At 34.8% G+C, this 24089-nt stretch overlaps 1 long non-coding RNA gene across 4 annotated transcripts in view; it reads left to right on the plus strand.

Annotated features, from left to right (window-relative positions):
* LOC123802411 (uncharacterized) overlaps positions 1-24089 on the plus strand; it is a 435123-nt gene that overhangs the window by 93480 nt on the left and 317554 nt on the right. The gene's annotated exons all lie outside the window — the stretch shown is intronic.

Consider the following 24089-nt stretch of genomic DNA (forward strand, 5'->3'; position numbering starts at 1 on the left):
TTCATTTCTATTATATGTTTACAGAAAGCAAAATAATGATAGTTTAGTTTTCCCTAAAACCCAGATCTTTTAGGAATGATAGTGAGTTGTGCACAACACAGAAAATAGATTTTAATAACAGGACAAATCTCAAGATAATTTAATAAGAGAGTCTGTGTTCACACTTTGGTTCATTTTTGCCCTCAAGAGATATTTTTGGACTAAATTGGTATAGTTTATGCCTTCTAAGTGTATTATACATAATTAATTCTGTTGATTCCTAATAAGATCTGCAATGAAACATCATAGTAGTTGTAACTAATATTTTGTTCATTCTGCCTAGTTGAATGTTACATAAATATCCCCTTTTTACTCAACTTTATATTCCCTACAGTATTCAGTCTGGTATCTAACACAGAAGAGAGGCTCACTTATCATTCTTTAATGGATTCTTTACTAATCCAGGTTGATATTTTGCCTGTTCACTACATTATTATGGAAAGTTGACTCTTCCATTCCTGCTTAAAAGCCTGAAGTGAGAAGTACATTGGCTTCTCTGTAGGTTTTCAGTTTTGGACACTTTCCTGAGGAAACCTCCTCACTCAACTTCCTTCTGTTGGAGTTGGTTCTATACTTGGCTAGACTTTCTTCTATAAGACACTGTGGCTTAAAGACAAGTGAGTCTGTTTCTTCACATGTTTAATATTAAATGAAGACATTGGGCTGTATGTTTTCTGAAGCTAATGCAATTTTAGTATTTGGTATTTACATGATTTTTTGTGGACCATTAGCTATCTCTTTTAACTATTTCCTACGTGATTAGTTTCCAGATTCTTTATTTTGGTTATCCTTCAAAAAAACCTATTTCAGTTTAGAGAAGTGTTTTAAAGTAGGGTACTCCAAATGAAGAGCTACAATAATAATAAATCACGCAAATAATAATAGCTAATATTTACTAATGTCTCACATGCCAGAGTTTTGTATGCGTCCTTTTGTTTATCTTTACAATGACTTTTTGAAGTAACTATTCTTATTGTCTTCATTTTATGATGAGAAACTGACTCTTGAAGACCTTGAAGTTACCATAAGCTGTCCAAAGCTCAGGATCAATGAATCCTTTTCTTTATGGGTTGACTTTTATTATCTTTCCTATATAGTTTTATTTAAAAAGTTGTTAACACAAGCTTCCTCCCTCTGTGTTAATGGCTTCATTCTTCTCTAATGACCAAACATTTAAGCAAGATTTTTAAAACTTTGCATTTTTAAAACATTGCATTTAAAAAATTTATCTATTAACATTATTTCAATGAAATTTTATTTTACTGACTTATAATCTAATTTCTGAAAACAAAATATATGTCAATAGTACCATCTAATAACCTTAAGAGAGTTTTTTTTACAGATAACAATCTATATGTTAATAGGCTATAATAATATAATAGGGCTATATAAAGCACATTTTTTTACTAAACGTTGAGCATCTTTATAGGATTTAATGTTAGATTTTCAATATCTATCCAATAATTCGATATTCTCGTATTTTTATCATATTCCCAGATTTAAATGAAGCAAATAAACAGTCCTCTATCCGTGAAAGTAAATGTTTATTCAGTCCACTTCCAGTGCTCAAAACATTTGTCACAGTACTTAGATGAGAAAGCAGGAGACACATTTTTGCACAGTTGTTTTATTTGAAAAGTTACACATATTGCATAAATCACCTGATTTAGTTTTATAGTGAGCAAGAAATAAAACACATGAGATTTCTCCCAAAGGTAGATGGCTGAGATTGAATTGGCAATTTTGTCAGAACTATAACGTCACTTTTTAAGTTAACTTTAGGTTATTTGCTCTTGGTTTAAAATTAAGTTACTTTTCAGGCAATCTTATAATCAGTATTTCAAAATTTTGAACTCATAGTGTGACAAGGGAGGGGGGTATTCCAGAGTCACTCACATTAACACTAATCTTTCTGAAGCGTTAATATTATTAAGAGAGAAAATATTCCTGTCAGAAACAAAATAAGTGATATATTTGACTCCGTCATCTTTTGGAACAGTCATGTGTTCACCTAGATTTCCAGTATTGTGATCATTTCCCCATTTTTCATTTGAGTAGCCTTCCTACAAAGCATCTCATATTCCCTCTTAAGAATCAGTCAGTAGTGTTAAATTTCTAAGATCCACCATCCACTCTGCCTAATCTTTATGTTCTTCATAGCTACATTTTAACAATAAACAACCAGGAAAATTATGTCACTGTGTATGTTTATACGCAAATAAATTTTTGAGATATATCTTTTAAAAATTATTTTACCTGTGATTTCTTGTCAATGCCAAGACAGTGAACTAGCCAAGGCTGGTGGCTTTCTGCCTCCAAAATCACCTGCAATAATTATAGATTTGAAAGGCAGGTAAGGATTCCAGGAACTAACAACCACCACCACAAAATAGGTCCTTGGGGAAACCCTTTCTTAGAAAGAATAAAGGGTGCCTTTATCTGGACGTGTGGTTATAACCTGGAGAACAGAATTGCTAGGAAAATCCTTTTGAACTCTGCCCCCCACACATACCAGATGCTGGTGTCCTTCGGTTAATAATAGGCCCTGAATAGGTAAATAATTTATACAAAGAAGTGTGGACTGATCAAATTCTACATTCACTCCTACAAATCCTCTAGGCTGATAGATTTTAACCAGGCACAAGGCTCCCACTAATGTTGTTTCACCATAAAGAGTTAAAAGATACACCCCTGATATTAGCTATTACCTGGTAGAGTAATTTCAAAGGGGAGATCAACATTGAGTCCTGTTCTGGTCCCTTCTCCCCATACTGCAGAGAGAGTAGTGGAGCCCAAGAGAAAAAATGAACTCATACTTGAAAATAACTAAACCCTTATGGGGAATATCTCTTCGAAAGAAAGATATCAAACTGAAAAACTTATGTTACGTGCTGCAGAATTATTGGAACAGTTTGGACAAGGATTTCAATTCAGCCTAGTATCTTCAGGCATTAAGGGATGATAATGGTGATATAAACAAGATTATTGTCACCATTCACCCAATGGAGATTGATTTCTATAGCGTTGAGTTTGCCCAAACCAAAGAAACTGCAAAATTATTTGCCACTAAACCTGGAGGCAGTCTATAGTAATCACCAAAACAGAAAATGAAAATTTGTGTCCTTGTTTGTTCCTTTGATGAACAAACAAAAAACTCTTGTTTTTTGACCATGTGGTGCAGCCACTGAGTAAGCCAGAGCAATATTTCCTCCCAGGGAATCGGTAAAATAACAGTAAGACAGGGTCAAGCACCAAGCAGGCAACTCCATAGGTTGTCCTCTGTGATATAAACACAAACTTATTTACATATACTTTTCCATATAATAGACACACATAATTTAAAAAGAAAATTCTATAGGAGGATTAAAGTTTAATGCAGCTGTTTCCTGCATGGTTCTTCCTTTCTTCCTGTTCCCTTCCTATAGAAATGACCTGTAAATATTCAGCAGTTACTTTTGATTCTTCTAAAATATAGGTTCCATAAGGGCAGAGCTTTTCTGTGTCTTGATTTATCATGTTGGAAGTTTCCTCCAAATGTCTGGTTATCCTGTTTGTTTTTCATTTTTAAGAATGATATAATAAAACACTGAAATCTAGCATGGGATGGGGCTTAATAAAGACTGTAGAATTTTGGGGGTGCCTGGGTGGTTTAGTCAGTTAAGCACCTGCCTTCGTCTTGGGCCATGGTCCTAGCGTCCTGGGATCGAGCCCTACATCAAGCCCGCATTGAGCCCACATGGAGCCCCGTGTTGGGCTCCCTGCTCAGTGGGGAGTCTGCTTCTCTCTCCCCCTGCTCTTGTGCTCTTGCTTGCTTGCTCTCTCTCCCTCTCAAAAAAAAAAAAAAGACTAGAATTTTAACCTTCAGTGTTTGAGAGTCAAATCAAGTGTTTTAATTTTTTTCCAGTTTTATTGAGATACAATTGACAGATAATGTATTAATTTAAGGTGTATGCCATAATTTTATATATGTATATTTAGCAAAATGATTGTCATAGTTAGTTAACATCCACCAGTTCACATAGTTAACAGTATTTTTTTTTCATGAGAACGTTTAAGATTTATTCGCTTCGTAACTTTTGAATATACAATATAGTATTGTTAACTATAGTCACCATGCTGTCTATTATATCATCAGAACTTATAACTGTAAGTGTGTACCTTTTGACCACCTTCACTTATTTCTCTCAACTCTTATCCTCCACTTCTGGCAACCACCAATCTGTTTTGTGTTTCTAGGAGTTTGTTTTGTTTTGTTTTTTAAAGGTTCCACATACAGGTAAGATGATATGGTATTGAGGCACCTGGGTGGCACAGTCGGTGAAGCATCTGACTCTCCGTGTCAGCTCAGGTCGTGATCTCAGGGCTGTGATATTGAGCCCTGTGTCAGGCTCTGCACTCAGTGTGGAGTCTGCTTGAGATTCTCTCTCCCTCTGCCCCTCCCACTCGTGCTCTTTCTAATAAATGAATAAATTTTTTAAAAAAGATCATATCTGTCTGATTTATTTCATTTCACATAATGCCCTCAGGGTCCATCCATGTTGCCACAAATGGCAAGATTTTATTCGTTTGTGGCTGAATAATATTCCATCATATATATATGGTTTCCATGTCCTGGCTATTGCAAATAATGCTGTAATGCACATGTGGGTAGAGATATCTCTTTTAGATAGTGATTTCATTTCCTTCAGATATATACCCAGGAGTGGGATTGCTGACAGTGTACATTGGTGTAGCCACTATGGAAAGCAGTATGGAGGTTCCTCAAAAATTTACAGTTGGAACTATCATAGATCAAATCAACTTTTAAGCTGAAATTCTCCTTAATAAAAGAGGTATAGGATTTATCTTATAGAAGGGGGTGGAGTTGCATATATGTGCAAGGCATTTAATTGACTAGAATAGAACCATTCTATTATTTGCTTTGGTGGAAGGTGAGGAAGATACACGCTTGACTGCAGATGTTCTCTGAGTATAGGAAAAGGTGAACAGCTCAATCATGTCCTATAGCCCTATGCCTCATTCCTGTTCTCAGGGAGATCTGTATCCCAGTCTGGAGGCTTTTGGGGATTCTGCAGGTTTTAGCTTCCTCCTTGGCTGGATTCCCTTCAGACATTTTCTAGGCCATGGTTTAGGCTGTCCTATTAGGTGGTTTCATCATTCATTTTATGACGCCCGATTGTTTGTCGTTTGGAGTATATGTGTTTTCTTATTACTGCTAACTATCCTTTACGGTATTAATGTAGATCTCAGAAGAGGAAGTGGAGAGAAAAACATGGAGTGGGTCTGTCACTTTCATATGTAGTTTTCATGAAAATTTTCTAGAATGGCTCAATGTTCTGGTTTTTACATCCCTGGGAGCTGCCATTTTAAGAGACCGTACTCTCCAACCATCAGTTTAGGTTACTTCAATGCCTAATAAGCAAGGAGGGGAATTAACGGTTCTTTATAAGACTATCTCAAACAATGTAAAATAAAATATTCTCAACAAGTAGCAGGTGTGTTTACCAGGGCTGAAAGTTCAAGGCTGAGAACCTGGAAAGGAGCAGAATCGTGAAGGATCATGTCCTGCTCAAGGTTCTGATGCTTTATGTGTTAGCCTCTGGGCATCACTGAAGATTTTAACATAGAGCTGACCATTTGAGCACGGTCCTATTTTACCATTCTACTACATGGACAAACTAAAACAAAAAAAACAATGAAAAATAAAATGGGAATGTGAAAATGAGGTCTCAGATGACAGAGATGTAATTGATTATACAGTGTATTTCTTTTCATTTCCTAGCTGATTGAAAAAGAAAAAGGACTTGAGCTGCTTCCAAAAAAAAAAAAAAGTGATACATAATAAAGCTACAGAGAGAGAAAGCAAAGGGCATGGAATGGAGCAAAGAAATGTGCAATTCACTGTGGTCATTTTTGGGTAGAGAGTTGGTGGGATTCTGAGCAGTTGGTAAACAGAAGGCACGGTAAACTTTGTAACCTTTGCAATGGGCAAGAAAGTAGTTTGTTATGCCAGGACTAGTAAGAATGCTAGTTACTTAGGGAATCTGTAGTTTTATTTCTTTCTAAACCTTAATTTTAAATTTATCTGATGTCAGCAAATTTCACATCTGTAAATCAATAATTCTGTATGAAATATAGTAGGGTTTGGAGGAAAGAAAACAGATTTGGGAGTGAGATAAATTTGGTCTTGGCACTGCCGCTTGTTTACTATCCTAATTTTCATCTCTACCTTGAAGGGGTTATTTAATTGTATGTTGTGCATCTGAGGCACGGGGTTCAGTAAAGGGGGGCTAAGTTTTCAAAAGCTGAAATACACTAACTGAAATATAAAAATATATGAAAACATCATAGCTCAGCAATATTATTAAAATTAGCAAGAGATTTTGTTATACACTTTATAACATTTTGCTGTATTATCTACTATAAGGGACCATCCCTTCCCTACCACCCTCCACAACTACACACACACACACACACACACACACACACACACACACACACGTAGTTTTTCTGTTTTGAGCAAAATAGGTATTCTTTTTCCTTAAGTTTGATTGTAGAAGACGATTTTAGACTGGTGGGTTAAAGATACACAGAAGGATTCTTTGAGTCTTCTTGCTGAGAAGTCGGGTAGCCCCGATTTTTGTGTTCACAAATATTAGCAATGCAGCATACCATTTCTATGCGTCATATTTAACAATCTTGTTACAAATTAAAACAATTGGAAAATAGAAAGAAATGCAAATGTCAGTAGAAACTGCTCACTTTTATGAATACAGGTGATCCGAACACGGCTTGATTTATATGTGCAGGTATTGCTTCTACAGAATACAGAAAGGACTAACGACTGTTTCAAGGCACCCTTGAAAATAATTATTCCCATGTCCTCTTTCTGCCCTTTTTCTCCTTGGTGGTCCTCAGACATTCTTTTTCTTTAATAGCACCAGAAGTAGTAGGGGGTAAGAAGAAGGGGTAGACAAGGCGATTTTGTGTACAGTTATAGATATGGCCTTTTGTAGTTTAATTTTTGAAACTGCAGCCTTTAGTTCTTTGAATCTATTTACACAGATGTTGGGGAAGGCGGCTTGTAACCATCTACCACTGGCCTTGTGGTCACCTTTGCCTTAAAGCAATCTCTGGGAGGTACATTAAAAATGATTGTATTAGACACCCATTTCTAAGATACCATGTTTTTATTCTACGTTGTCCTTTTGGAATGTAATCTAACCCATATTCTTTAGACGAGGCATGTTTACTTAGTATTATATGATTAGTACATTTGGAGACCTATGGTTTTCTCATGCTAATATGAGTAGTCCATACAGTATATATGGGGCAAGCTAACACATATCTCTCATGTTACTTAAATGAATATCTCAGAAATGTTGGAAGTGAATTTTGATGTGTAATGTCAATGATTAACACTAAAGAGATAATAAATCTTAACCTGATTTTTAGGTTTCAAACCTTGATATTAAGGAAAATATTTTCAGAAGGTCATATTGAACAAAACACTAACTGAAATATAAAAATATATGAAAACATAACTCTGCAATATTATTAAAATTAGCAAGAGATTTTGTTATACCTTTCTCAACATTTTGCTATATTAGCTAGTATAAGGGACATTATAAGGATGCAATGAAACACACTTTAATCTTGTTTATAAAATCTTGCTTTCTCATTTGTTGTTGTTGTTGTTAATATGCCATTAAATAGGTAGTAAGTCCTTCCTGGTTCTTCCTTTTAGGGATGATTTCTATTCCTTCAGATTTTGCAGGTGCACATGTCCTGCTGCTATGCCAAATGCCTTATCCCAGCGGGAGTTTTTACCTGGCCAGGTGTCATGGCTGCCAAGCTGAGAGAAGAACACTAAGTTGAACAGTCAGGGAGATGTGTACAGCATGGTTTCCACCCACCACGTCAGAGATGTTACATATATGATGGTACGAAAGAGCCTGCAATAATGACTAGGCAGTTTCTCTACTTTAGTAAACTCTGATCTTGCTCACTAACTGGTCATATGGACCTCCTGCTGCTAAGCCTAATAACTGCAGCTCGGTTGCCTACATCTTTTCTCACCTTTTTACCAGGAAGGAAGCATTGTCTTTGATTGTCCATCAGGACTAATCCTTTCTCAGCATGATACTTGTTAGCATAATTGCAGAGAAAGAACCAAAAAAGTGCATTAGGAGTTGATCCTTTTTAAAAGATATATGTAATTTGGATGGAAAAGGCACTGCATATATTTCACTAATTCTAATAGTTAAGGTTTCTTTCATTATCATATTTTTCAACCTTTATATTTTCTTTATTTGTATGTAATTAGAAACTCTACTCAACTCCAAGAAAACTTTGCAATCATCTCTATTAGCATTGTTATAATCTAGAGAAGTTTCTGGCTAATATTTTTAAAGACTCTTAGCTCCAGGAGAACATGAATTATGAAAAATTGTGGTTACTTTTGGATCACTTTTGGTGATACAATTGAGTTGTTCATGATTTGTAGAAAAATAGAATGAAAGAAATTAGTTTTGATATCTCTTTCCAAAAATTATGAAATCACTAAAATCCTTTTTATTCAATCTTCAGAGAATAAACTGAGAAACCACACCTGTCCATTAAGGTAATATGCTGCCAGCACAGAGAGTAAGATTAAATGAATAGCAGATATGTGCTTGCATGAGTGTAAGTTGTACTTACTAGAATAATTATATATTTGAATTTTTATTTTTATTGTAAAAAAAATGAAAGTTTATTAAATAATCTCTACACCCAATGTGGGACTCAAACTCATGACCCTGAGATCTTCAACTGAGCCAGCCAGGTACCCCGATACTTGAAATTTTAAAAAACCGAAAAAACTTCAAAATGTATTACTAATAAATATAGTATCCCTGTTTAAAGAAACTGTAACTTAAAATTTAATGTCAGTGTTCAAGATATACAAATATTGATGAAGAAGATTGTAGGAATGGGAGAATCAAATTATATTATACATTTGTCCGTGTATTTTATTATTTCTTTTGTCAACCTATGATGCCATTTAGTTTTTGTGTTTCTGCACAAGGCTCAGAAACAGACCCAATGTCAGGAAAATTGTTGAAGTTATCTGGGGCTTTGTTTGACCCAACTTGTAAGTAAAAAAAAAAAAAAAAAAAGATTAAAAAAAAGATTTTAAAGGCTGAAATTAGGCGCTAGGACACATCTTGACCAGTGTCTAAAATATAATGAAGATTCCCAGAACGTTACTGAAGTGAGAAGTTTCTACTTCCTTTTCACATTCTAATAAAAATGTGGCAATATATTTAGGTAATGTTATTCCTGCCAGTTTTCTTGCTGTTATTTTTTAATGGTATTGTTTGGCTCTTGATGTTTGAAGACACCGTTTATGGTAATAGTTTAAAACAACTCTTGTTCTGAAGAGAAGAAATCTTGATGCACACATTATTTTGTTAGTTTTGCACAGTGTTTATCATTTAACACGGTGGCCCTGACACCAGGCAGAGTAAAAATTCCAGGCAGGTTCTCATTTAATCATATTATTTTAACATTAAAATAAAAAAAAATTCACATTATCCCAAGTAAGTGTTATTGAAATTGAAATATACAATTTAAGGTTAGATTTCATAGTTTTCATTTCCATTAAAGATAGAAAACAATTAGAAATTGCGTAGTTTTTATTTACCTTATTTCAAACATGTTTTATGATGTTAACATTGATTTGGATATTGGGGGATTTACCCAATAGCCCAGATTGAATTGCTATCTGCAGTCTCTCTTTCCTGCTCAGTGTACTGTGGTCTGTGATATCCTTTTGCTTCATTTTATGAGTTAACCAGTTCCATTTCCCCAGATTCTTTCAGGGATCCCTGATAGGCTTATCCATGCCTTCACTGGGAAATCTGGTGCTGGACCACTGCCCACTTGCCTGCATGTCATTTATTTCTATGCTTAGATTTGCTCCCTCTGGGTGGCTACTGCATGGATCCTCCCTACCTAAGTACACATGACCAGGATCTAATGTTTAAGACATTTAAATAGAGATCTTTGAGATAGCATAACGGGTTGCAGGATAGCAACCGATCAGACATTGAAGAATGAGTCCTTCTTTGTTTAGCTCTTCCTTGTAATTATTTTGTAGCTTGCCTTATTGAAACTGAGAAGAAAGTGGCCCCTTTGACTCCAGATGAAACCATCTCACAAGACCCAAGTTCCTATCTCATTACTGACCTTGCATAAGTTTTCCATGTTTGACCTTCCATAAACAAATGTTGCAAAACTCATACATGGCTTACAGTCACAAAAAACAATAGTAATTTTTAGAGATAAATCCACACTCAAAAATGAAACATTTCAGGGGCACCTGGGTGGCTCAGTTGGTTAAGCATTTAACTCTTGATTTTGGCTCAGGTCATGATCTCAGGGTTGTGAGATTGAGGGGTCAGGCTCTGTTGCTCAGCAGGGAGTCTGCTTGAGATTCTCTCCCTCCCTCTCCCTCTGCCACTGCCCCCCTCATGCTCTCTCTCTCGCTCTAAAATAAATAATCTTTTTAAAAACTGAAGCATTTCAAATTTATCAAAATGCTGCATTGGTCTTAATCAGACAAAATTTGATGTTGTTATGCTGAGTGCTTTTCCTTGAGGCCCATTGTCCTGGATATCTGCAGTCTAGATTTTTTTTTTTAACCATCTTATAACCCAATATACCACTAGATTAGATTTTCCAGGATATAATATTTCACTGAAGGGACAATTCTTGTAAAAGAGAACCCCTCCTTAGGCTTTGAAATTAGTTTGACTAAGGATAAATAGCCCAAGGCCAATCATTAGGGTTCAAGTTCCAATTCTGGTACTATTTCCAGAACAGGGGCTCTATTTAGGCAGACTTTTTCAAGTTTGTGATCTGTTGGTATAGAAACTGGTCCTAAAGTATTAGTGGTAGATGTGTTTCTCCTTTCTATGACAATCATGGCACTGAGTTAGGGGGTCCGGTCCTGACCTTGTCTTTATTGTGAGAATAAATGTTTCTTCTTCTTTCCTTGCCTGATTATACCCAGATGAAATCAGACTGAATATATAAAGGATATTTTAATACATTAGATTTTACAAAATTTCCTTCCCTGCTTTAATAATTTTACATGTCAACTTGGCTAAGTCACGATGTTCAAATATTTGGCTGAACATTATTCTAGATGTTTCTGTGAAAGCACATTTTAGATGAAGCTAACATTTAAATCATGAAATTTTGAGTTAAGCAGACTACCTTTCATTATGTTGGGTGGGCCTTATCCAATCAGTTGAAGGTCTCAGAACAGGCTGATCTCCCCCGGAGAAGAGGGAATTCTGACAGCAGACTACTTTTGGACTCAAACTGCAGCACTTCCCTAGGTTTCCAGCCTTCTGACCTAGCCTGAAGATTTAGGACTTGGCAAACCACCACAATAGTGTGAGCCAGTTTCTTAAGCTCTCTTTCTATGTGTATATACACAGATACACAAGTATATAAATATATACATACAGTGTACATATATACACACATTCTGTTGGTTCTGATTCTCTAGGGAACCCTGATTAATACAACTGCCAAACCTTTTATTATTTCTACTCTTAAAGATTCCTTGATATTCTCCCCTACCCCAGTTTTATTGAGATATAATTGACACAAAATACTGTGTAAGTTTAAGGTGTACAATATGATGATTTGATACATGCATATATTATAAAATAATCACCAAAATAAAGTTAGTTAACATATCAATCACCTCATAACTACCGCTATTTTGGGGGGGTGGAGTGAGAACATTTAAGATCTGATTCTCAGCAACTTTCAAGTAAGTAATACAGTATTGTTAACTATAGTCACTATCCTGTACTTTAGGTCCTCAGAACTTATCTAAAAACTGGAAGTTTATATCCTTTGTTCCAATATCCTCATTTTCCCCCACCCCCAGCCTCTGAAAATCCCCATTCTACTCTGTTTCTATGAGTTCAACTGTTTTTTTAGATTCCACATGTGAGAAAAGACAGCATTTATCTTTCTCTGACTTATTTCACTTAGCAAAATATCCCTAAGATCCATCTATATTGTCACAAACGTCAGCATTTCCTAATTTTTATGGCTGAATAGTATTCCAGCGTGTGTATCCATGTGCGTGCATGCACATCATGTGTGTACGTGTGGATGCACATACCACATTTTCTTTATCAGGAAATTACCTGTGATAGATATTTGGGTTGTCCACTTGCTGGACACTTACACTGTTTCCATGTCTTTGCTATTATAAATAATGCTGCAATGACCATTGGGGTGAAAATATCTCTTTAAGATAGTGATTTCATTTCCTTCAGATATATACCAGACATACAATTCTGGACGATACTACTTTTAATTTTTTGAGGACCCTCCATACTCTTTTTCCATTGTGGCTGCACAGTTTACATTTGCATATCATCTCTATTCTTCATTGGAGATCTTAGTCTTCTGTGGAATATCTTTGTAACTCTTTGAATAAGCAAACTCTCTCTGTTCTATGTTCCAATCCTACCTTTTTACATCTATATTAAGATAAAGGAGAGAAAAAAAGGAGAAAGGAAGGACAAATTTAATTATAATTGGTAAGAACCTAGGCTTAGTGTTTGTAAAACTCTCATTTGTTTTAAGGTAGATCCACGCAAAGCCCTTATTTCCTCTTTCTAATGAATTAAGTCTTATTTTATCTAAAGTCTCAAAAAGTATATCAATATGGCATAATTAGCTCTTTAACTTGTCTCATGTAATTTATTAAAGAAAAAATGAAATGATTCTATGTATTATTTATACTAAAGAAATCAAATATTTTCAGCTTCCCTTTTCTCATTCTATTTTAATGCTTTACAGTCTATTTTAGGTCAACTTAATTGGACAAATATTTAGAACTTGAAAATAATAAGAATATTTTTAAAAAATTAAAGTTTAGCCAATATCTGTCTTTGACAACAAAGCTGACCATTTTAACTACATAAATTTAATTACAAAGAAAGTATATGCATATAAAATCATGTTGCTCACATTGTACATCCATACTCCAGTGATATCCTAGGGACGTTAGTAAAAATAGATCATCCATTGAACGATAGCTACAACCTTAATGCAAATAGTACACTGGAGAATTTTTATAACTGAGCACACATACACATTGAATGGTCTTCCGATTGTGCTATTTCTTTTGCATGTGAGTATGTCTATGTGATTTTTAGATTTTTTTATAGAGATTAGGTAAGGGCCAAGCAATTGAAGGTAAGCAGAATTTCTTTGAAATGAAAAAGGAAAGAATTTTTAAAGAATTTTTCCGTTAAACAGGATAACTAGATAAAGATTTCCCCTATTTCTGCGAAAAGATGTAGAACACGTTTCAGGCAGAAAGTGCTCTCTCCTGAGTGACCCAGTGTTGGCCTTTACTGCAGGAATAGATTTGTTTTGGTAGACTGCTATAGCCAGCTACCTGCAGAGAGAAGGGAATCCTAGTAGAGAGAATTCTTAATAGAGTAGTTAAATATTCTTTCATTTGGGTGAAGCTTTCCCATATGGTATTCTCTTATTTTCAGCATAATTTATAGACTTTTAATTTTAAAACACTTTATTTCACAATAAATACAAATAATTTTGAAATCAACTAGAGAATTGTATATCCTTCGTGAAAAAGTTTTAACCTATTCAAATCTAACAAGTCCACTCCGGAATGGCTGAGAACAAGATGTAAAATGAATGAGAAAAGAAAATAGAGCAGAGTGTACCAGATGTTTTTCATGTGTTGGCCGTACATATATCTTTCTTTTTAGCTTTCAGTTGCAGATTGAGTGCAATGTACATCATTTTATTCACAATAGATGGCTATGTATCATCTATTCACATATGGATATCATCTCTCTCAAGATTTATTGAAATAGAAAGATAGGAAAACACAACATGGTATATATGCTGAATTCTGTATCAGCAAATGCGAATTATGTAGTTAGATGCTCTCTTCAAGGGATTTCTTATCACTGTCTCACTGGGTAGTGTAAGGATTAATTAGTTAAAGTTTGAAGGCTCTTTGAAGCTAGAAAACACTATGCAAGTGCTAAGCATTATCGTGGTAACTCGAGAGTGAGGCACAAGTGATTTGCAACCTCATCAGCTCTTTGAAATGTGTGTCTAGTCTGATTCACAGTTTTCTCTTACAGTGTTTTATGGATTGGAAAGTTCTTATCAGATTTTGAAGATGAAACATGTTCTATTGAAATCATGCTAATCTGCACAATCTTTTTTTTTCTGTGTCTTTAGTAATGTTTCTCAAAATAAAAGGAAACGAGATGATTCTAAAGATAGTTTTATAAAGCATGATTTTGACATCCATTACAACTCATGTATTATCATTGGTTGACTAAGCTGTAGTTCTCTTAATTAGTGCAACCAAAGTCTAGTTCATTTGCATGAGGGTAGCTATTCCCATCTTTTATGGGAAAGACTTTAAAAGAGTCAGGCAAGTATCCACTGTTTCCAAAATGCTTATAAAGATTTTATTGGCATATTTCAGTCATTTCTCACTGTAATAATGCCAATTCTGAAGTGTTATTTATTATGTCTCTTAAGAAGATACTTTAAATAGTTAAACACAATAATTATTTCCTTTATTCATAAGTCAAATTCTGCATACATCTTTCCCTCTCCTTCTACTCTGTGATTGTATACAGTAATATGTCAAGAACAGTGATATGCTGATTATACATTGTATTTCATATTTCATATTTATAAAAAGTTTTTCTTTGATAAAGTACCACATTTTCCAATTTTCCTTTTTTGAACCCCTTGGAGATGGCAGTGAGGATATGGAATTTTTTAAAGCAAAGTAGATGTGTAACAAGCTGATTCCAAGTTAAACTAGATATTGCTCTTTATGAAATTATTTTGTTTTTGAGTGAAATTTTAAAACATAAAATACAAATAGTATAATAAATATGTATTTAACTCCACCCAGAAATAGCTGTTGATGCGTACCTTGTCCCATTTGCGTTACATTCAGTTATAGTTGTAGTATTATCGTCTGAGATCAGTTCCCTTTTCCCCTGTCCAGTGGTGCCATTATTATGAACCTGAGTTTTACCTTTACCTTCATGCTTTCATAGTTTCACTGGGATATATAGGTTTAGGAATAATACTTCTTTGTGTTTTATGAGTTTTTAATGTTTATGTGAATATTATCATAAAGCATGTATCATTGCATTATTTTTTCCATGTAATATTCTTGTTGAGAGCTATGCATATTGATACCACAGGTCCCAGTCTGCTATATTCTGTCTTGTTCCATAATGTGTTTATCTAGTTGCTGTAATGAAAAACCTTCTTCATGCTTCCAGGTACGCATGTATAAGAATTTCTGAAGAATATATAGAAAAGGAAGAGCTAGGGAGCGCCTGGGTGGCATAGCGGTTAAGCGTCTGCCTTCGGCTCAGGGCGTGATCCCGGCGTTATGGGATCGAGCCCCACATCAGGCTCCTCCGCTATGAGCCTGCTTCTTCCTCTCCCACTCCCCCTGCTTGTGTTCCCTCTCTCACTGGCTGTCTCTATCTCTGTCGAATAAATAAATAGAATCTTAAAAAAAAAAAAAAAGGAAGAGCTAGATTGCACGGTGTATACAATATCAGTTTGGGGGAGATCAAACATCCTCACTTGTTCCCAGGAGTGGTATTTAGCTACTCTTGTCCACACCTCCTGATTGGCTTAGCCTCTGTCCTGGATTTTTCTTTTTCAAATGAAGTATTATCACACATTGCATCAATAAAAACATTTGTTAAATGTCCATGTTGTGTAATTCTTGCAGCTTTTGTCACAGCTCTATTAGAATACTAGGCAAAGAACATGTTAACAGAGTTCTAAGCTTAACAGGGGATTAAATGTGGAAATTGGCTCTATTTTTCCTGACCCATTTCAACTAAAACATGGCAAATGCCTCATTTTCAAGGACAACATGCAGAATGCTGGATGATAAAACAGTGTATACTGGGTCAGTATACATTGTCAGTAGTGGTGGCTAGGGACAACTAACTCCTTCCAATCTTGTATGATGGTGGTGGAAGTATTGGACAGAGTTTTTCATGCTATCTACTTAACTGAAATTATCAGGCAACCATATATATGGTGGGGTTTAGGGAAAATAAATGTTAAGTCTATGGGAATAAGTTGCAGGGAATGGAAGCTGAGCACACAGAGAGTGGTTAATTGATCTGACTGCAGTGGTTTTTGTCATCCTTCAAACACCTACAACTACTTGTTTATTGGGTTGTTTGATAATGATTACTTATTTTGAAATAATGTTTCACCAGTCAGTTAAAACAATAAAAGTGCATGATTAGTTGAACACTGAGTACTGAATATCCCTTTCAAGAAAGTGTATGGCAACCATAAACCTTGTACAATGTATCTGTTGGTCTTTTCTAGCCATTCTTGGCACCTGGGGCTGTAAATTGAGTGGTCTCATGAAATTCAGAAGAAAAAATCTAAGGACAAGAATTACTTGTTATTTCAAAAGTTAATAGTTACATTAAGAAAACTGCCTGAAGATGCCATTTCCACAGGCTTAATACGTGAACCCGGAGAAAGCGTGTATCACTCTGAGAAGCATGGCTTTTCATTTAGATCAAATTGCTATTTTCTGAGACACATTGCGTTCACTTTTCTTCCAAATCTTTACTTCAGTTACGAAATATGCAGCAATGGCTGTTAATACGTTGCATCCATTAGCAGTAGAGGAGATTCACGAACAGTTGAATATTGCCATTCAGGTATTTCACACAGAAAATCAGATCTAAAAATGCTTCAACTGAACATCCAATTTATGGATCCAAAATAAAGCCTTGGAATTTTTTTCTGCTAGAAATGAAACATCTGACGGTATTTTGAATGCTTTCTAAAATTCGTTCAAAAAAAGTAAACATGGGTGATAACTCTTGGTGAGGACACGAATCATCTTTGGAGAAGATTGTGGATAATTTTATTAAAAAAATCAATAATAAACTGCATTAAAAGAAATACAATTTTCCAGAAAAGAACCAAGGATAATTATAGCTAACAAACCACTTTAAGTATACAAATATGTTCCGGAATAATTACTCTACTTGCTATTTTTAATGTTTAAATAAAGAAGTTATTTTTGTTTTGCTCCAAGGTATACGATTATGGTTTCAAATTTTTGAAAAATTTTAGTTTCAAAAACAATTTTGAAGATAGTTACTTATAAGTCCAACAATGTAATAAAAACAATTTGTCCATAAATATAAAAACAAATGTTAAATATCACAAAATTTTATGTATCTTAGCATACTGTTTTATTCTAAAATCCTGACAGTTTGACAATACATTTTTATAGTCACCCTAGCTTCACTGGACATCATTAAATTACTCTTAGGATTGATGCAACAAATTTATTCCTTATTAACAGTTGGTATTACTCTAAAAGTTGCCAAAATAATGAAGGAAAGGTGGAACTTAGTGTGGTTTTGAGTCATATCTTCCGAATTCTTAACAAGCTTGAACATCTTGTCATTTTTTAACTGATCATTATAGTTTTCTCTTTTTATTTATCTGTCTCCTTTTTTTCTATTAGGTTAAATTCTCTTATTTTCTTGTTCATTTTTAAGAGTTATTTTGATATTTGGGGGATACTATTACTTTTTCCTGATATATTTTTAATAATGCTTACCTAGAATTTCATGGGCACCCAAGGTAAATCTTGGAATGTGTGATCTGAAGGCTTCCAAAAAGCCAACTCAGAAGTTTTTCTGGGGCTATAAAGATAACTTCAAATGAATTAAAGTATTTTGCCATTTCAGCAAAATGTATTTAAAGATATTCATTAAAAAGCTATAAAGCACTTAATGCTATCATATAAAAAGCTGTTTCAACAAAATCCCCTGCCTTATAGAAAGAACCTACTTATTAAATGTTGATTACCTAGCTCCTGGATGGTCTAAATATTTTACAATTGTCTTTTTGGTAATAAATAACCACTTAGCGTATTTGTTAAAAATGCAGGTTCTCCAAGGCCTATTTCACATCACTGAGTCAGGATTTTTGAAAAGACTCAAGTTGTTTTTATCTTTGGGAAAGTTTGGGAAACTATACTCTGACACAAATAGCAAAAACAATGGAAAGGAAATTAGAGTCAGAAAGAAATGTCTTATCCTCTTGCCACCCTGCTCCTTCCCTAATCATCTGCCTTCATTTTCTTTCTCAATCTCGGTAAATAATGCTCCAGGCATCCAGCATTTCATAAGAGTCAGAAATCTGTTGGTTTGCAATTTAGCAAAGAGTAAGAAACCTATTTCTGAGCGTTTTCCTTGAGAACATAAAATCTCTGGCTACACACTCATGTCAGTTAATGCTTATTTCTTGCTATAAAATAGCAGTATTTAACAAAAATGTTTTGTCACTGTGGCCAAATAACCTCTGTAAATATTCCACTGCAACTAAGATGATATTGAAAATTTGGAGAATGACATTTTGAATCCCAGATATTCATGGGCTGTAAAAAAGCAGCTTGAGATATCAGAAGCTGTAATGAGAAGGGTTCTTATTCTTATTAACTTCTAAATTGTTTTGTGCTGAAGTAGATGTGCGGGTATTGGACGAACAGGTAGGTCACCGAAGGATAACTGTAGTTAGAGTTGTGAAAGCTTTGGGGAGATTGCACATGGTAAGAGCTCCACAGGAAATTTAGACCTTGGCTCCGCTGGGAGATTTTGAAGACAAGGATATTTCCGGATCGTCATTGATTCTTGAGTAGCCTCTTTGGGGGAGAGAGCACAATATTGTGGAAAAAGACCAATTTTATAGTCAGATAACAGACTTTGAGAAGTTAACTCACTGTTTTAAGTCTCAAATTTCAGGTTTGGGAAATGGGTTAAAAATATCTACTACCAGAGAGGATGGTTATAAAAATTATATAATAAAATAATGGCAGTTGATTATATTTGCCCTGTACTTGTCCTTAAAACAAAGACCCCATTTAACTTAGTTACTCTGTATAGCTTGGTATGGGTATCTTTAAGAAACACCTTCCTGGTGATGAAGAAAAGAATAGTTATTCTGGCAAAATAGGGTACTTAGTCCAACATTGACTTTGCAGGGCTCCAGCTGTTCTGTAAGGAAATTGACATGACTTGAAAAAAAAGTGGATAATTGTGGGTTATTTAGGAGACGGTCATTATTTACTATGCCTGTACAATTCTCAGAGTGGACATATAGCTTGCACTGAAGCGTGAGATGAGAAAGAGGGAGAGTCATTGGGAAAACCTTGCCTCGAGGATGAATCCTCTAAATTTCTAGTTTGAAATACCGGATGTCTGGTGCTGCTAACTTCTAAGCTAGAGGAGTACCATAAGAAGACCCATGTTTTGTGGGCAAGGTAAAAGGACGTGTTTTGATATGTAGACATGTGAAGTAGAAAGTTGTACATGTGCCATCTGGCAATCAAAGCAAAGATCCAGCCTAGAATGTAACTTTGTTAGTGGTCAGCATAGAAACAGTGTTTAAAGCCCCAAGAACCCATACACCTAGGAAGCAAAACAAAGACGATCCATCATTAAGACCTAGCAATTCCAACATCTAGAGATTTGGTAGAGGAGCGAACAAAATACAAATAAAGTTCATGTGAAAATTAACGGCAAAAAAGATATTACTTAATAAGAGATATTGAGACAGCCAGCTGTTAGCTAGCTAATTGAGAGCATAATATCAATTATAGATTGTCTTTGATCAGATCCAAATGTAAAACAATGAAACGTATGCTAGAAGTAAATATATAAAATTAAATTATTTTTAATGTCAATATTTTATAAGCCAAAGTTAAATAATTATCATAAATTCTGTTAGCAGATGTGTTCTATTATTCCCTTCCTTTCCTTCTTTATTTGTATGTCCTATAAACTCACTGCACAGGGAATTCTCTTAACCCAATTAAAGTTTTATTTAATACCCCTCTCTGCTTTTAATATGTGCAACATCCCATTCCTCAGCAGAGAAGAAATGCAGAATTTGAGATGTTAAATTTAAAACACCTTTGCTTTTTAGAGTTGGGCTCCTGAAATGTGGTTTATTTAGGGATTCTCATCAGACCTTGATTTTTCAGGTTTCTGTGATTGCTTCTCTAAAATAATCAGTGCCTGAAGGTGATGACTACAATAAAATTAAAATTATGCAGGCTTTTAAGAAAATTATGTGTAAGAGAATTCCAAGCTCTTAAATTTGAGTCCTAATAGCATTGCTTTCATCTAAGTGAGTTCTCCACTCACTTTCCCCAGAATTTCAATCTTTTTCTCCCCCTCAGACCAGATAGTACAGCTAAGAACACTGTTAAGCTTGAGATTCTTATCTCTAAAATTAAAGACTGCAGAAAAACTTTAAAAATTCAAATCATTCCGTGAATTCTCCACATGGAATTTTGTCAGAATGAAACTGTGAAGTGGATAAATGTTACCTGAGTGTCCTTGCCCCCCCTTCTTCCTCGTGTACCTTTTTCTTTCCCTGGGCACCTAGTGCCTGAGTGTGGTCCACCATCAATGTATAGATTAACTTAGGGAGAGATGTTGTTTCTCATATATAAAAATTCCTTAGTCATTACATGGTATCTCTGTCCATATTTATTTAGGCTGCCTTTTATTTCTTTTAATAAAGTCTCATGATTTTCCTTGAAAGACATGTATACTTTTTCCTAGGTTTATTCCAACGTATCTGATCGTTTTGTTCTTGTTAATAGTATCAATTAAAATTTACACTATTTCTTGCTGTAAACAATTACAATTCATATTTATTAATCTTGTTCAACTTCACTGAACTCTTACTCATGCTAGTAACTTACCTTCACTTCCTCCTGTTTTTTTCTGTGTAAATAATCCTATCTCCTGCAAATAATTTGTTTCTTCCTTTCCTTTCATAAAACTTTTTGCAAAATCTTTTTTTTTATGTTATATTTACTAGGAATTCCAAAACAGTGTTGAATAGAAATGCTGATACTGGGAATCTTTGTTTTGTTTTGCTTTTTAAAATAAAAAGTTCTTAAAGCTTCATCATTAAGTGTGGTGTTTTATGTGAGATCATAGTAGAAATATCATATGGTAAAGAAATCCTCATGTAGTTCTAACTTGCTAAGATTATTTACTTGATTTGATTTTAACATAAAGGGGTGTTGAATTTTATTAAAGGCTTTTTTCCTGCATCGACTGAAATGGCAACATAACTTTTTCTCTATTTAATGTAGTAAAAGTACATGATTAAATTTTGTAAAGTTTGCTTATCTTGAAACTGTTCCTCTCTTGGCTGTGGAGAGAGGCACCTTATAAAAGAATTATGTGTATTTTGTTTATTGCTGCATTTAGTTTGGCACTGATAGGTTTTAGATAGCGACGCCAAGTCTTTAATTGTTCTAAGTTTGATTTTCCCATTTCTTATGGAGTTACTTTTGACAAGTAATTTTTTAATTGTTCATTTCAGTGTTTACAATTGATCAGTCTTGATTGTTCATAGCATAGTTTTTAAGATATATAAAAATATTTCTTGATTGTCTCTTCTGTCATTCATTCCTAAATTTGCTTTGTCTTTTATTTTCCTTTTTCTTCTATACATTCGCCTGAGAAGCATCTCTTTTATTAGCCTTTTCAAAGAAGCAGCTCTGATTCTCCTGATTCTATTCTTTGTTTTCCATTTTTGTAATTTTAGTTCCTCTATGTACTATTTCCTTCCTTCTGCTTTCTTTGGGCTCACCCTGTTATTATTTTTATACATTTTTAAATGGGGAGAGAGATAGTTCATGAATTTTCAGTCCATGTTTTTCCTTCTAATATATTCCCTTAAAGCCTCAACATGAACTCTATTCTGGCTCACCCAAATTGTGTAAGTTGAGCCAAAGAGTGTTTGTTTGTCCTTTGTCCCTAAATATTTTCCAGTGTTCTTGTTAGTTCTAGGTTTAGTTTGGCATTCTGTTTAGTTACAGTTTGGTGTTAGTTTGGTGTTAATAGCTTATCGCTTATTGTGCTTTTGAGATTGAATATTAATATATTGTATCCATTCTCATTTCTCAGTGGTTGCTTCCTTGAGCATCGCCTCTCACCTCTTTTCTCTATTTACCTCTTCTGGAATCCCCGTTTAACTGATGTCGGACTTGTCATTCTCTCCTACATGGCCCCTTAATCTCCTGTTTTTATTTTCTGTCTCTGCACACTCTGTGGCATTCTAAAGAATTTTCCCTGGCTTATTTTCTAGTTTTTTATTGCTGTCTTCATCTTTGCCTAATTTTATCTTTAACCTGTCCATCCACTTGTTTTTAATGTTATTTAGGTGATTTTTAAATCTGCCTGTTCTTTTTTTTTTTAATGTCTTATTCTTTTCCTACTCTACCAATTACTTAAAAAAATCATTTTAATCCTAATTTCTTACTGTCTTTCAGTTTATCATTCTATCATCCAGATACCTGCTCTTGTAGTAGGCCGTCCACCGTTTGTTTGACTTTCCTCATCATGGATTTGCATGTATCATGAAACCTAAACTATCGTCAATTGTAAGATGCAACCTTTCTCCTTATATTCTTAAGAAAAATAAAACCAGCTACTGATTATAATTTTAATACCCCATTGTTTCCAGATATCCAAAAATATGAAAAATGCCTCCAACTATGAGTAAATATGACAAGGACACATCCTTTGGTGTTTTGCACATCCTAACAGTGAATTCGCCTTTAGCGAGGATTTGTGTGCATGTGTGTGTGTGTGTTCATGACCATCATCTGTGGCTACGTTGTGGGAGCATCTTTCCAGAGTGATTTTCACGCTCTTATACCAAAATACCTTGGAACAGTGCTGACTAGAGACTAATTTTTACATGAATTTCTATACTTGAAAGTTCCTGAATCATGTAAGTGATATAAATTTGATCCTAAAATCATGAGCCCAGACCTACTATTTGGAATTCTCAGGTACTATTTCTTTTCTGAGTTTTGTTTTTAGTTCTTTGTTTCCCATCTTCTTACCTTGGAGCCGTTGCTACTGGTCTTTCACTTTTGTTTCAGAGAGGCCATACTTTCTTTAATGTTTTGGATTTTAATGTGAAATATTTGCTCTTTTTTAAAATCCGCTTCATAATGTAATTCTTCTTTTGTGCATTTTTCATGTTGTTTGTTTATATTATTTATTTTCTTCCCTTTTCCCCCTCTCCTAGCCTGACAGAGCTTCTTTCTTGGTTACTTTCTGTTAAGTACTAATCTTGCATGGGTTCATTCTTCTGGTGTGATCTATGCTGTGGAAAATGGTGTAGGGAAGTGGCTTGGAGAATGAACTGGGAGAGAACATTTCCTCTTCTATACTTTAAGCTTGGAGTTGTTTTTTTTTTTTTTTTAGGTTATGAGAATGTTTGCAGGACTATCAATGAAGTCCCAGGTCTTACGTCTTGCTGTGGACTAGGTTCTCTCCAGGTGTCTTACATCAGTAGTTGTATGGCTTACTTCTCCCCAGTATTTCTTGATTTCCCTAAAAAATGACAACTGGTGCCTGCAAACATGGCAGCTCTGCACTATTCCTCATGCAGTCCCACATCCTGTGCTCCTCTGCTAAATCCCACAAGGCTTAGAAATGTCATGAATTCCACCTGGCATACCAAGACCTGGATGTTCTGGGGAAGGGGATGTTCTTTATATAACTCAAAGAATGGTGCTTTCTTGAGCAGTAATTTGTACTCCATTTGATGTCTGCAAGTATATAACTGAACATTGGTCTGAATAGCGTCTTTTCTGCCACCTCTGGTAGTCTTACCTCCTAGCCTATGGTACAGGATCAGTGCAGGCGCAAGCAGTGGCTTATCTAGCACTCCTCACCTAATGTAACACTTACAAACTGAGTAATACCAGGGCTGACTATGCAAATGCAGCTTCATGACATGCTCCTTAGTATCTTATAGTAAGGTTTAGCCCTTACAGATTTCCTAGCGGCACTGGTAAGACATTTTTTTACTTCTGTTGAAACATGATTTTGTTTTCTTTTGGTGGTTCT

The sequence above is a fragment of the Ursus americanus genome, chromosome 20 (assembly GCF_024610735.1).
Source record: "Ursus americanus isolate L20-20 chromosome 20, mUrsAme1.1.p, whole genome shotgun sequence".
In the NCBI taxonomy this organism is placed as follows: Eukaryota; Metazoa; Chordata; class Mammalia; order Carnivora; family Ursidae; genus Ursus; species Ursus americanus.